The sequence below is a fragment of the Ischnura elegans genome, chromosome 7 (assembly GCF_921293095.1).
Source record: "Ischnura elegans chromosome 7, ioIscEleg1.1, whole genome shotgun sequence".
NCBI lineage: Eukaryota > Metazoa > Arthropoda > Insecta > Odonata > Coenagrionidae > Ischnura > Ischnura elegans.
Window position 1 is genome coordinate 9,341,981 of NC_060252.1, and position 14,680 is coordinate 9,356,660.

General features: G+C 37.5%; 1 protein-coding gene across 3 annotated transcripts in view; it reads left to right on the top strand.

Annotated features, from left to right (window-relative positions):
* The first annotated feature begins 1,005 nt into the window (after positions 1–1,005).
* The window catches only part of LOC124162188 (Down syndrome cell adhesion molecule-like protein Dscam2), an 833,647-nt gene continuing 819,972 nt past the window's right edge, over positions 1,006–14,680 (top strand). For all 3 annotated transcript variants that reach the window (XM_046538622.1, XM_046538623.1, XM_046538624.1), the window contains exon 1: positions 1,006–1,440. The gene's annotated coding sequence lies outside the window, so the exon portion shown is untranslated. The remainder of the gene's footprint in view (positions 1,441–14,680) is intronic.

Consider the following 14,680-nt stretch of genomic DNA (forward strand, 5'->3'; position numbering starts at 1 on the left):
TTCAGTTGAAGTTGACTTGAGAATTGTTTACTGTCCGTGGGAATGTTCCATCATCATTTTTGCCTTGCATCACAAACTTCTTTTATTCTATTTTTAGCCTAACCATAAAATTCTTTGTTATTAGGTTAGATCAGTATGCTCAGAATAATGAAGCCCTCCTTAAGAGTGAATAACTTCGTATTGAACATTAAGGATAGAACAGGCAAGAGGGGGAAATCGTCTGTCTCTCAGTTATTTGTTTTATTTACCTAAGATTAATTATTTTTCATAGAATTTGGAATAGTTTCATGAAATGTGGCATTTAAAATTACATGTGAAAAGGTGTAATGAGCCAAAATTTGTTCTTTTCCTTAAAATACCTGGAATATTAATAACGTTTTTAATTTTTTGTTTTTTAATGAAGATTTGTCATTTAGACATTTATTATAACAACTTCACCCATGTTTATTTTGGTGCCGCAGAAGAAGAAAAGGCTGATGTTTTTGTTTCCCGCGGTATTACCTGAAGTCGTGCCCTGAATTTTTCCCGTGATAATGCTTTCCTACACCCTGTCCTCATTTATTGCTGTACCTATGAGTTGCGAATCTTTTTCCGAGCCATTCACGTATCTTCGACAGAGAAGACACAGTTTTGACTCCCTGTAAATATTTTCCTCCCTCGGTGAGTGTGAATCTCGCCTCGATCCTGAGATTTGTGAACAAGGCATAAGTTTTCCCCATCTCCTCGAGCGTGTTTCCGAAGACTTTTGCCCTTCTTACCCCCATTGCAACCTGGGAAGGGACTGGCAGAGCGCGCAAACGCCGCGCGCGCCACCCCGTCGAAATTATATCCACCAATGGCAGGCGGTCCCGGCGTCGGCAGGAAGGGGAGAGGTAGGGGAGGGGAAGATCGGCAGGGTGGGATGGGGGGATGGTCGCGAGTCCCCGTCTTCGTGGTGGGGGAGGTTTTGGGAGTACGGTAAGCCGAGAGCTGGATTCGCGCCGAGTAGTCAGTAGTGGCCCGCGAGGCTGAACGTCAACGTTGGGACTCGCCCCGGCAAACTCGGAACAACATAACCTCGTGTTCTCTTCTGCTTCACCCCGGACCGCCCTTCGCAAAACTCTCATAACACGCCCGTCCCGTCTTGGGACACGGAATCTGCCCGTGTTTTGTTTTTTTCTGTCTCGTGCCGGAGAAGACCGATTTTTTGTTTTTCTCGTGGTATTTTACCTTACCTTGTGCCCCGAGTTTGTTCCCGTGATTATGCTCCTCTGAGGATTGTTTGGAGAAAGGTGAAATTTGGAACAGTGCCTGAGAATATTCCTCTCTCGTTTGGCTGTGTGAACTACGAAGTTCTTGGGAAGTTAGCCGATCCCAGTTGATTCTCCGGGGTTTGTGAGCTGCTTTCCCCACGAGGAGGGCCGTCAGACGCCGTATCCTTCCCCAACCACCGGCGCAACTGTGAGTATTTGACCCGCCTTACTATGGATACCTGTGGACAGTTGATGTGTGTCGGGGAGTCGCTGGCTTGGAGGTTTTTGTTGTCATGCGTTGATATTGTCACGACGGGGTGCCCCTGTACTGTATCTCACCTTCTCACCACCCGGTAGAGGTGAAATATAATTTGGGGGCATGTCTTCTATATTTCACATCTGTGTTTCATCCTCTCATTAGGTATACTTGATCAGATCTGTATGCAGGTAGTGTATGTTTTGCGCACTTAATTACCAGTAATTCTTCGTGATCGACGCGTCAAATTCTGCTGTTGTTAGAACTTAGCGACGGAGCCTGGTTATAATATTTCTCTCTATCCATCCATCCTTGAGTTTGGTGACGCTTCTTGGTTTCACGATTCGGGTATGCAAAGGTAAAATTGTCTTTTCATTTATATCTTTAATAAACTTACGAGATATAAATTTTTTTTATGCTAAGGAAGTGAATGCGATAATAACGGATAAACTTCGTCTGAATAATAAATGACAGTGATACTAAGTTTGAAAATATGTGATGCGAATTGTTCATCGCGTTGTTTGATCGCATTATTTGAACTGTACAACACCTAAGACGGTTATTCCCGACTTTTTAAAATAGTTTTGGTGGAAAAAGTATTGTTGCGTGAAAAAAGTGGAATCAGGTGAGGACTATTTCAATTGTCCAGCAAACGCAAATCGGAAGGGTGTGTAGTTTAAATTCAGGATTATGTAGTGGCGACTGTTAATGGAAAATTGCGGTCCGCCTAATCGTTTAGGCCGGTGGCGCCCTTATTAACCTATAGGAAAAGCGACGGAGAGTTCAATTAATTATTTTATATTATTGCAGAAATTGTTTATAAGACTCAGAAGGCATTCCAAACTTGAAATTAATCATGGGTTTGAAAAGTCGGTGCACGTCGCTGTTAGTAGGCCGAACTGGAAGAATCCTCACTGAAGAATTTTAACTGCACTGAAAACGCATTTTAATTTTCATTCTTAGGAACAAGAATTACGTCGAAAAACCTCGGCAGCTTCTAAATCTCTGTTTGTGATTTGATTTCTTTTACTCATGTTTTCGTCGCTTGGCCCGGAAAAATTCCATAAAACCTTCTTTAGCTATAAATATCACTTAACCATATCACCAAGTAGTTTTTATTGTTCAATGATCATAAATTGTATTGTCATTTGTGATTTGTCGCTCTAATCATCTCAAAGTGATGGCGAATCTGTTATGGAGGTGTTAAAATCATTAGTCGAGTTTACAAATGCCCATACGTTTGGCGGCTGTGACTGTCCCGCAGGACGTTAAGTTTCTCGTGTAACCTCCACATGTTGTACCGCGATATATGCGCACTGGGGTTTTGGGTTCTTATGTATGGTTACGGTATATATTCTGGAAAACTTGAGTTGAATATGGAAACCAACTATAGCACTGCGAAGCATAGTTTACCGTTGTGTGTCATTGAATCTTATTCAAACAATGTCATCCCGATGGGTGATTTGACAGGTTGAAATGACAATCATCCCGTAATTAGTATCTCGTATTGCTATAATCGTCACTGGTATTCAAATGCCTAGTATAAATCTATCACATACACGTTGAAATTATTACGCTTGGCTTACATTTTCCGACAACCGTAGATACGTCGTGTGTTCAAAAACTTCCTTGGGTCCTTGTGATGTGGTAGTCCACTAGGGAAAGTTGGTATGAACTTGAGTATGTTCTCGGTGTCCTCTCGTATGACCGCATTGAAATGTCTTTTCGATTGGGCATTGTTATTCGTCGCTGGATTTCTCTCGATAGTCACGACCTGCGAATGATGAGGCGTAGGCCACCTGTTTTGCTTCATCGCCTCGCTGTCCTCCGATTTCTAAACCGATCCTTTTCCCGAATATGCCTGCTATCAAGTATCCCCTCCAAGCACAAGAAACCATTCTTAACATAAATGGGAATTATAATCTTGGAAATAAATGTATATTTTGGATCGTAATTTGGGCTATCAATATGTTTTATCAATATCTCTGGTAATTTTGAACTATTAAAAAAGAATACCTACGCATTCAACAATTGAATGATTCGTGTAGCCGCTGGTGAACTACTTGTTTCTATATACTCTACTATCTATTTATCCATATGCTGTTCTATCTCTCTATGGCGTAGAAAATAAAAGAAGTGTATTAGAGATGGCAATTAATATTTATAAGGGCTGTGAGAGCTCTGATACCGAGAGTAATAATAATAAACGAGAAAAAGTTTAAACTGTACATTTTTTAATGCACATGCGAATTTTTAGTTAGAGCTCTGAAAAATGTCGCTGTAAAAAATGTGTAATGTAAAATTATGATGACAAAAAGTTCGGTCTCAAATGCGAGGCGCACGTAAAACCCATTCGTTTGCGATGTCGAGAAATAATATATGATAAGCAGAAGTAATTTAGTTAAAATTAATTCCTCATCGATTCGCATTAACCTTTGTTGAAATAAAAGTTTATGAAATAATGTTCTGCATTTTCCAGTTTACTGCTGTTGCCTAACACACTTTTCCTTGGTTTCACGTCCGAGCGAGTTTTTAGTGTTTCTTTTTTCAACATAAAGCAGGATCTTGAGATCCCCGCAGTATATGCACATAAGATGACACCAGGTGTAGATCCTAATTAACGTTAGAGATATCCGTCAGAACTTGCAAACAAAATGTATAATCCATTAGTAGACACTATATGAAAGGAATCTGACCAATGTGGATGTAATTGACTAGGTTCTGGTTGTATTGTACTAATTATTTCAATTACATTGCTATCAATGGGAATTAGTTTTAAGCATGAGTCTGAAGAGCTAGCCAAAATTGGCTTGTGCTTAAGGTAGTCAGACCATGATAACAGCATAAAATAGGTTCTTATAGTATTTTACTGATGGTTAAAAAACAAAAATTGATCCCATTGAAAAAGAGTTACAAGACGAGAGTTTCTAAGGTAACAAAACACGGCATTTGCTCAAGGTAGATAACCTATAAATATAGAATTAACTAGGCTCGGGTGGTGGAATTAACTAGGTCCTGCAGATTAAAAGAAAAAATAGTGTTGTTCTCATCGTGTAGTAGTTTCTCACTATCCTTATAATATTGATTGCAGTCTCTTGATCATTTTTTTAATTTTTTTACGCCACAGAGGGATAGAATACTATATTGAAAGATAGCCGAGTATATAGAAACAAGTGGTTCACCTGAGACTACGCGAGTCAATCGGTTATCGAATGAGTATTTTTTTCAACGGTTCAAAATTACCGGAGACATTGATAGAGCGTATTGCGATCCAAAATATGAGAGTGAGTCGCAGGGTCCCACGATGCGATGCTTCCTTCTGCGGGGACCGTGTCAGCAGCAGGCGCGGCGGCGGAGCTGGGGAAGTGACCGGAAAGCTCTGCGGGTCGGGCGCCCTCTTCCCTCACCGGGACGTGGCAGCGAGCGTCACGCCGCCCGCCGAAGGTGCTTGGGAACACGCGGTGCCGTCGCGGCAGCCCTCCGTGCGATCGCTGGTCAATCGCTTCATTAAGAATTTTGGGACATTTTAGCCGTCCATCGCGAGAATGGGATTACGTGCTCTGCAACGCTGATGCGGGAACGACGCAACTGGTCGCAAGAAAAAAATCACTCGAGGTGAATTTTTTTTTAACGTACGTGCCTAGTTTTTTACTTAAAATTCTGAAGAAAGTCACTGCTCTAAATTTAGAATTTGAACTACAATATATCTAATGCGGTGTATACCTATATTTCTAGTTCTTGGCTTACATGAACATTGAAAAAGTATGGTAAACCATACGTATGTAGAGAGAGGAGACGCTTTTTGAACGTGCATGCCAATTTTCATTCGGAACTCTGAATGATGTCGCTTCTACACATTTTGAAATTGAATTAAATTCGATCTAATAATTTGCATTTCAAGCTCCTGGTTTGCGTGAAAGCATGTACTGAAACATAATGTGTGAAGCTAAGAAAAATTTCGGTCAATTATAAGCAAGATTAAAAGGTAAAAAATTCAAATCGTCTTATCATTGAGTTAAAAATCCTCATAAATTATATTTTTCCATTACCTATTATCTCTGGTATACGGGTAACAACGCAACGTTTTTTTTGACATGCATGTCACTAACAAAATTCACTAACGTTAGTAATAATCACTAGTAATTGTGTAATATCCAAGAAAAATTATGCATGTCACTTTTTTATAAGAACACTGAAGGATGTCGTTGAAATAAATTTGAAATTTGATTTGAAATAAATCTCCTAGCGCACTAAATATACATTGCAAGTTACAGACTTTCTATAAAACTTCCAATAAAATAACCATCATCTCTGAAGGAAAGAAAAAAATTGGTCGATACTAGCAATTAGCTAGATACCAAGTTAAAAGTTGACTTAGCTTAGTCTTATCCTTGCATTAAAAATGTAATGCATTTTCCTCTTATCTGTTTACTCTTGGTATGGGGGCAAGGAGGATGAATAGTACGGTTTCTGTTAATAATTTTAAATGGCCTAATTTTAAAGTTATTTTATCTATCTTGATTTTTATTCGTAGTTTATAGAATTAGTATAATCTTTGATGATGATAAAATCATGTGCGCTCCGCATTTGATTTTTGGTAAAATTCTGATGATTGCTCCATTCAAATATTTTCCGTGGGAAATCTTGAGTCGTATGATGAACTTCGAATGCACATGTATATACGTACAAGTTAGTAATTGCTGTTGATTCAATTTGAATTAATTTTTAAAATTATATTCTTGCAGTAAAAAATATTTTCTCGTGGAATTATGTAGAGAACTGCGTCCTTCAAATGAATACATATTCCATATAATCGAGAATTATATTTCTTTTAATTCAGTAGTAATTACTCTAGGTTCTACAAAAATCGATTGCTTTACTGCTATGAGGGAATAATTTATTTGAATTGAACATATTTTTGAAATTCACCTTGTCCCATCGCTAAATTTAAAAAAATATTATTATTATTTATCAATCTCTTTTTGTTTCAATACAGTATATTTTATATCAATATTATCCGGATCATTCCGCGACTTTCTGAATTCCCAAATATTCGTGTGAAAGGGCGTAGTAGGTATAGGAATATTGTTTGGCTTATTAAAACGTAAAATTTGCTTACTGCGTCATGGTGGACTTTTATTGAGTCAATATCTGTCTACATTTATGCGTCGATCGCTGAATGCTTTGGCCATATTTATCATCCAATTAAAGTTTTGAGTTGAGTACTTCCCAGTTCTATTACGTAGGCATACATACAGGATCATTTTCTAAATTTTTTTCAGATTGATTCATTGGTCGTAGTTGGGTATAACCAATTCCTAAGCTTTATCCGGTGGTCACCAAACTTAGAATTTAGGACTTATTTTAAATTCAAACCAGTATTGGATACAGGAGAAATCACTACGACGACATTTCATGTATAATAAATAGAGTATTTATCTTGATTGCGGTTAAACCTCATTCGGTAGGGTAGCCGCTACAGACGATCTGATCTACAATGGACGCTAGTGACACCTATCCTTGCTTGCATAGCTTCTTGGCGTATGAAGTATGTATTGAGTATTTCGAAGAAAGTAGTTCGCTGTAATAATGTGTCTTTCAAAATACAATAACGTGTCAGTTTTTGTCCTTCATGGGTGCTGAAGCAATCGAAGCCATCCACAGAAGTTAATTTCCCCACTTTTTATACAACGACTGCCGTCTCAGCGCTTTATTCAGTATCTGGTATTGTTTAGAATATAAAAGAAGGCAGAATCCTAAGTTTGGATTCAGGACCTGTAATTTAATATGTACTAAGAAGGACTTTAGAAGTATACATTAAAAAATTAATTTTGGGAAACTGTTTGTTGTAAAAAAACCATTGCAGTCTCTATGTGAGAAGTAATTTACCTCCCGGAAAACCTAAAAATAACCATAAACTGGAAATCTGTAGGCACCCTAATTTTTTTTCTGCTTACTTTCAGGTATATGCAAAAGAGAAGAAAAAACTCCTTAGAATGTTGAGCCTCTTTGCCGGAAGTTTTTACCACTTTTTTCCCACGCAACAAGTTTTCCCGTCTATAGCCTCATAGTCACTGTAAAACTTTGTCTCTGTACCGAAGACGTTTTTTTTACACTAAATGGAAAAACCTGCTCTGATTATAAATATATACCGCACTAACTTTTAAATACGTTTAAGTATGCCAAAGTAGACTCGCAACGTGGCAGATTTACCAATTTTTTCAAAACAATCTTGTTCGCGATGAGTGAAAAACTTTGCAAAATGCAAAATTTTCACATATTTTTTCAAAATCTTTAGCGCATCAAGCTCGAAAAATAATATTGAGGTGTTTTTTTGTGAATAACGCAGGAGAGCGGAAAATTACTCCGTATTTCCTATAGGAGGCAAGTTTTTTTTCCCTCAGTTCGCTCTTGATGGTTGGTATATCATTCCTAGTATCGAATAAATAAATCTAATTCTTTCGTATGCTAGGTATGGAGTTTGGTAAATAGAAAGGCATTATGTTTTTGATTGACTACTCTTTTTAGAGATTGTAATGTAAATATATTTATACTCTTTTTATATTCAGTTGTATGACCATTTGAAATAAAGTACATTGTTTTCGGTGGTTACTATGTAGTGGTTAGTTCGGCAACCATGAAAAAATTCCACACACATTTATGACTTAGAGTACAGTGACTGACTGTTTCTTCCGTTTATGGTCATCAATAAGTTTTATGATTCCTGAAGTTTAGAAAAGAAAGAATTTATTTTATCAGTATGATTAAATTTCTCCACTTTTCACCAATGCAAATATTTTCTTTTGGAAATAATTCTTACTTCCTTTCAGTAGGTACTCATTCTATTAGTTCCCTTTTCTCAGAAGTAGCAGTTTCTTGTCAGCACTTTTTTCCTCACAAAGCTATCATAATTTAATAACTTGAGACGTGTGGGTATTTTATAGGCGAATAACAGAAAATACAAACGCTGATTAATGGCTAACAAATTTTATTTTGAAAGTTTATCTATATTATTAGGGTTTATCTATATTATCAGTGTTGTTTTATAGTCCGGAATTATCTCTATTTAGGGTGATTTAAGTTGTTAACGACGCTATTTTGGTAAGCTCTCTTCATTTTAAAACTTAACTCTGGAATAAACTGAATTGTCCTAAGGGCTATAAATCTAACCATGACACCGAGTTTTATGCACTTTGTAACTAGTTTCACTTGGAATAAAACAATTAACTTTGGAGATAAGAGAAAGCCTGACTTGTTATAAAGCTCCGCATACTTAGATTTATGCATTTAGATTTCATTGTTTCTGATTGGTATTAGAAATCTGTTGATAGATTTGGTGGCAAAAGAAGCCGTCTAGAAGGTCCCTTCTAAGGTAGAATAATCAATATTAAGAGACAATTAAATGCATAGATATGGTATCTGTTAAGTGTAAGTCGTTTTGATTGACAAAATGAGTTTTTTAAAGAATAAAGTGAGTAAAAATTGATTAGTGTAAGTCTCACCGAGAATGCTTCATCCAAGAAATAGTAATTGTCAATTTTATTGTTTTCATTTGTACTTTCCAGTAGTCAATCGGTGAATATTTGCATGAAGTTCATGGAAATTTTATAGCTCTTGGCTAATTGTAGCAAACAACTCCCTTATTATATGGATGAACATTATTCCTTTACGAATTTTGATGCACTTAAACTGATAAACCTTTGATGATAGGGGATGAATCACCCTCTTTTTCATTGTTGCCAAGTTTTTTACCCCTTGATGTCTGCCGTAATTAATTATTTCGGCATGTAAATTCACTCGAGCATACATTACTTTATTGTTTCACATCGTCATGAATCAGCAGGCCTCTGAACCGGCTACGAAAAACGAGGAATGTAAGCTAATGAGAGCAGGACAAAAGAATTCGTTTTAAAAGCTTTTCCAACCAGCAATTTCGTTCCTTGGAAGATATTTCCTCTCTGCCATTGAGTTCGAATCGCTAATTAGACGATTGCAATGTCAATACGAGGATTGATAGTAATACGGGTAACCATTTCATATGTGTTGCGCTATTTATTTAGTATTTTCTTCTTCTACGACGCATTATACTGAAGCTAGAACGACCTTTAGTATACTGATGTGTCGCTGTTTCCAAAACACACATGTTCAGTTCTTGAGAAATAATTGTGCTAAAAAAACAAAAATCTTTATAGTTCGGTTCATGTGGTTTTGAGGTGATTTATGTGTACGGAAAGAACACTCAAAGGTGGAAAGAACACTCAAAAGGTGAAAAAAACGTATTTCCCTCAATGTGAAACCCTATATCGGGGGATTTTTACCATCAATGCAGTGCGGAAACATGGACAGATTGAGGGTGGCTGATGAGGAGGGAGTTTGGATTAGATCGGAACGGATAAAATGCGGCATATTTTCTTTCGGATGGAGAGAAAGGAGAGAGGGGTTGAGCGAGATGAATGAATAGGAAAAGAGGCCGGGGAGGAAAAAGGGAGCGCATTTAGAGGCATAGATAAAACCCATTTTGGGCCGACCAAGGTCGTTATTCTTTGGCGTGGTCGACGTCGGAAGAGCGGCCGTGTGTTCAGTCGGCGGAAGCCATGGCCTGCGCGAAGGGGCGGGAATACAGCGCCGCCCTAGCGGGAGCGAGCGGACCTAACCTCCCGCCTACCCACCACTCTCTTTTCTCCCAACCTACCTACGTTTCCCAACCACCTCCAATCTCTCTCCTCATATATACGAAAGGGGAAAAGCGGGGTGTGGCAGTTGGAGGGGATGAAAGAGTGTGCATTTGATGGAAGGATTTATGCACTGTATTCTCTCGACAAAGCTGGACGAGTGAGCCGTACATATTTTTTGGACAAACTTAAGGGATCAAGAGTTAGGTGAACGATATGTGGAGTTTGGTGAACGCTAGTTTTCCTTATTTCTCAGGGCTTCGGTCTTCTTGTGTCAACGGAACCATACCCTTTGGCTAGTTAATTATAAGTAATTTGTATTAAGGAAAGAATTTCTTCGTTATAAGCGATTTTCAAATCATAATTACAAGTAAATCAAGAGAACTAAGCGTGAAGGAGTGGCATTTTTTTACATTCAAAGAAACACATGCAATTTTCCACGATTATAAAATTTTTTACTCCCGACTCATGTTTCCATGTTATTACATCATCTTCAAGGTACAAAATAATTATAAAAGTTTATATTCGTTGAAAATTGCATTTTTTCTTTCAATGTCATTTCTATCAACTTCAGTAAATTTTATGTTAATTTTAGAAGGAAAAGTCCTCAGGTATATAAATCAATTTTTACATAAACATACTTTGCTTTGATATGACCTTCAATCGGAATATATGAAAATTCAGAACTGGTATCCCACGAAATATCTCCTGACCCACAAGAAGACGATAGAAAACGAAAAAAATGTGCCGTTCCTAGTCATTAAGTTTTCCTTGAAAAGGGTGAATCGGTTAATAGCAAGCGGGTATTTTGCATATGGATAAAAATTTCCGCCATTACAAGCGATTGCTCATTTATCTATTTATTTATTTATCGAAGCAAATTATCTTGCGTTAATTTAATCTTCAGTTAAACAAAAAGAGCTAGAGGACTTTCGGAGGATGCTTTTCCTAAAATTTCAGCGGAATGGAATATTATGAATATATGAATACTTTATTTTCGCTAGCTCTTTCTTTGCTCTGATAATTTGGTAGATTGCAAACAGGGAAATTAATGCCGCCAAGATTATAACATGAAAGGGAAGATCATGGGAGCTTCAGTGAATTAACAATATTATATTTTTTTCTAGGAATTTCGAGCGGATAATATTTTCATAATTTTTTTGTTCATCATTTTTGAATATTTTTGCATGTACTATGAAGGGGGAAGATCATGCTGCTCCATGATTAAAATATTTATCAAATTATACATGCATATTATCATATTATATGTAGAAATTATGTGTGCGCATATGCATTTTTTTTCACGCACAACCCGAAGGTTAGGTGTGGGTAAAGCTCATCCCTGGATAAGTATGTAGGGTGTGAATAACACATTCATGCATGAGGCATCTATATCCTTCCCTGGGCCGTATCACACCTCGAGGGTTTCTATGTGGGTGTGTCAGAAGCTTCATTTAAACCTGTCAAAATCATCGATGAGAAGCCAAGCGCCAAAGGAATCGTTCGAGGAAAGAAAACCGAATAGTTTTGATTCAGTCTGAACATGCAAACAATTTTAAGTCCATCTCTAAACGAACTTGAATATTGAGGGAGCTCGACACCTGTAGGAGTACTTATGCTAGCATGAATCCAGTTACAAAAATTAGATCTTAAACTCCAAAGTTGATCAAAGACATAATGTATTATGAATAATAATAGTTTTAATTGCTTTCCCTCTGTTACGTTAGTTATACCTACATAGATGATCACATGAAGCGAGTTGGAAGCCCCTAAAGGTACACCTAAGTAGTACAAAAATGTTAGTAACGAATGCAAAAAAAATTCAGCATAATAATGCAACTAAAAGAAATTCTGTGTGCAAAAAATAATAAAAAATCAAGTAAATTGTTAATTCAATGTGGTCAATGCGTTTTAGCAAGTAAAATTCTCTTTGAATGAAAGGTACTCAAAACAGTTCATAATTACTGAATGACTGATATGATTTAGTGGAAATGAAATACTACATGAAAAAATGATGCAAAGACCGGTAATGATTAATGTTTGGTTAATTCAATCTCTCAACAGATGTGCGAAAATTTCGCAGAAAAAAATCATTTGCCTTGACCGGACAAGGCTAATGATTTTTGGCACAATTTGTTCAACGGGTGACTCCCTGAAGTTATCTCCGCGGCTAGGTTCGGTATACTAAAAATATCAACATATAGGTATTCTCGTTCATGAAAATATTATAAAAATATCATATCCCGTTCATTATTTTTCATTTGAAGTCGATTTTAATGGACGCATACGAATGGAAGTGGGTGAAAGAAGGTTTTTTTTTGAGACCCTCCCAGAAAGGCTTGCCAAAACCTTCTCCTAGAATTGGTCGAGTTTAGAAGGGAGGGATGGCGTGGAAGCGGAATGTAGGGGTTGGAAAATTCGGGGAGAGTGGAGGCACCCATATATGTATATGTGAGGCGAGGGTGTGGGCGATGGGGGTGGTAGGTATTGGGGTGCGGCGGCGAGGTCATTAATCGGGTTGATAGAGAGGGCGGCCACCGCGAGCACTGGACGCAAGGGAAAAAGATTGGCCGGAATAGCATGGGGGATGGAGGGAGGGGTGGGGAGGGCGGCGGCATACGCCACATGTTGGTCGGCCCAACGCCCGCCGCCTTCCCCCGGCCCCATTTGACCCTGCGGCCGCCTGTCCGTTCCTAGTGCCCCATTTGACCCGACCGGCACCTGCATTCCTTTTCCTCTCCTTGACGGTTAACCTCCCTTCCCTCCCTCCGTTTTTTCCGTTTTCTCTACATGGCTCAATATTTAAATATCAATTTTTTTAATCCTCTCTACATCCTAATTATACATTCGGAGAGATTAAATCCTAATCGTGGAGCTCTTGCGATGATGTAAAGATCATATTCCAGGGTGTACGTAGACCTGGGAAACCAGAAAAACCTGCAGTGCTGGGGGAATTTTGGACCTTTGGAAAAACTTGGGGAAAAGTCAAAGAATTCTGCGAGTATCTCGTAAAAATCGGTTTTTGACTCGAGCAGCGTCCGGCCAAAATCAGATTAGAATTCTTGACTTCCATCCGAAGTAATACAAAAGATACGTATTAATTCATTTTTGTACTAACTTTACCCTGAGATTATATACGTTATCTGGAAAGTTCTCCATCAACTATCCATCACAATAGTTTTCTGTTATCACTGTTAGTTACTTGACTTTATTGACTTATTCATATACAGCTCATATTTGGAAATTAGTTAACAGAAGTGTTCATGCCCTGGATTTCAGTTCTTGATTTAGTTTCTAATTGGGATACATCGTGGTGATAAATTCATTTATATGTTTAGAAAATTCAAGGTAGACATCTTTTGGTGTATGTAGTAAAAAGTATCCGCCATGGTATTTAATGGAAAAATCAGGAAAATGTGATAATGTTTGTGTTATTTTTTTCCTCACACGCTGATTCGTGGGCTGAAGGTTTTCAATAGCATGCAGATGGTTTATTGAAACTCACCAGTGTAACTTACAAAAGTGTATCTTTCCGAATTTCTACCCTCTATAGATGTTGACCTCAGCAGTAAAAACACCTTAAACTTTTCCTATCGTTAGCAATTGCTACCCCATTCGCCATCTTTCCCAAAAACGCCTTCTATCTAGAGATGGGTAGGACCCTTGAAACAAAGCAATTCCCCCGGAAAACTTAGAAAACTCAGGGAATATTTAAGTGTTACCGAGTTACGTTGTTGCTAGCATCTTTAATTAAAGTCTTGAAAATATCTTCGAAAATTTATCCGGATATTGTACTTTTTTCTTAATTTTATGAGATGGAATAATAATTTTAGCATCTTTGAAAACTTCAAAACGGATTAAAAAGTTTCCCTGCCTCCTTCCAAAAGTTTTGTTCACGAAAACAGCCAACACTTGATGGCATTTACGGCGTGCTAAACATAAAATCTCGATAATGTTTAACGCTGTAACGAAATCACGGTTAATATTTATTTACATATACCGCACTGATTTACATTATGATCCTTGCTAAGCTAACAATTCTGCAGTAAACGATTTGTGTTTCAATTTTTTAATGAGGGTATAAGTAAACATATAAGAGATAATGTCTCATAGATCATGTAGCTATGAAAGCCTGATGATTTGTTTATTGTAAAATGAAATTCTATAATGTGTATTGTTTCCTCAAGCATCCAGTAAGGACCCAGTCCTATGATCAGCTAAAAGTACGTAATAAGTTCAAGGAATCCTTTTATGTAACCCTTGGTTATAGAGAGCAGTTTTTCCACTATTTCTACCATTTGCCATTAAAGATAGCAAATTTTCCAAATACCTTCCTTTTCGTGGGGGTTATAATGATCTGTAGTCGTATTCAGTAAGGACTTAGCCTTTCGATAATGCTGTCACTGTGGCGATCTTCTACATGATGAGAGAATGTAATAATTTATCGTTTGATTTACACATTTACTGCTATTTTACGAATTAAAAGAAACTCCGTCCTTGAGTACTGAATTTGAAGAGGA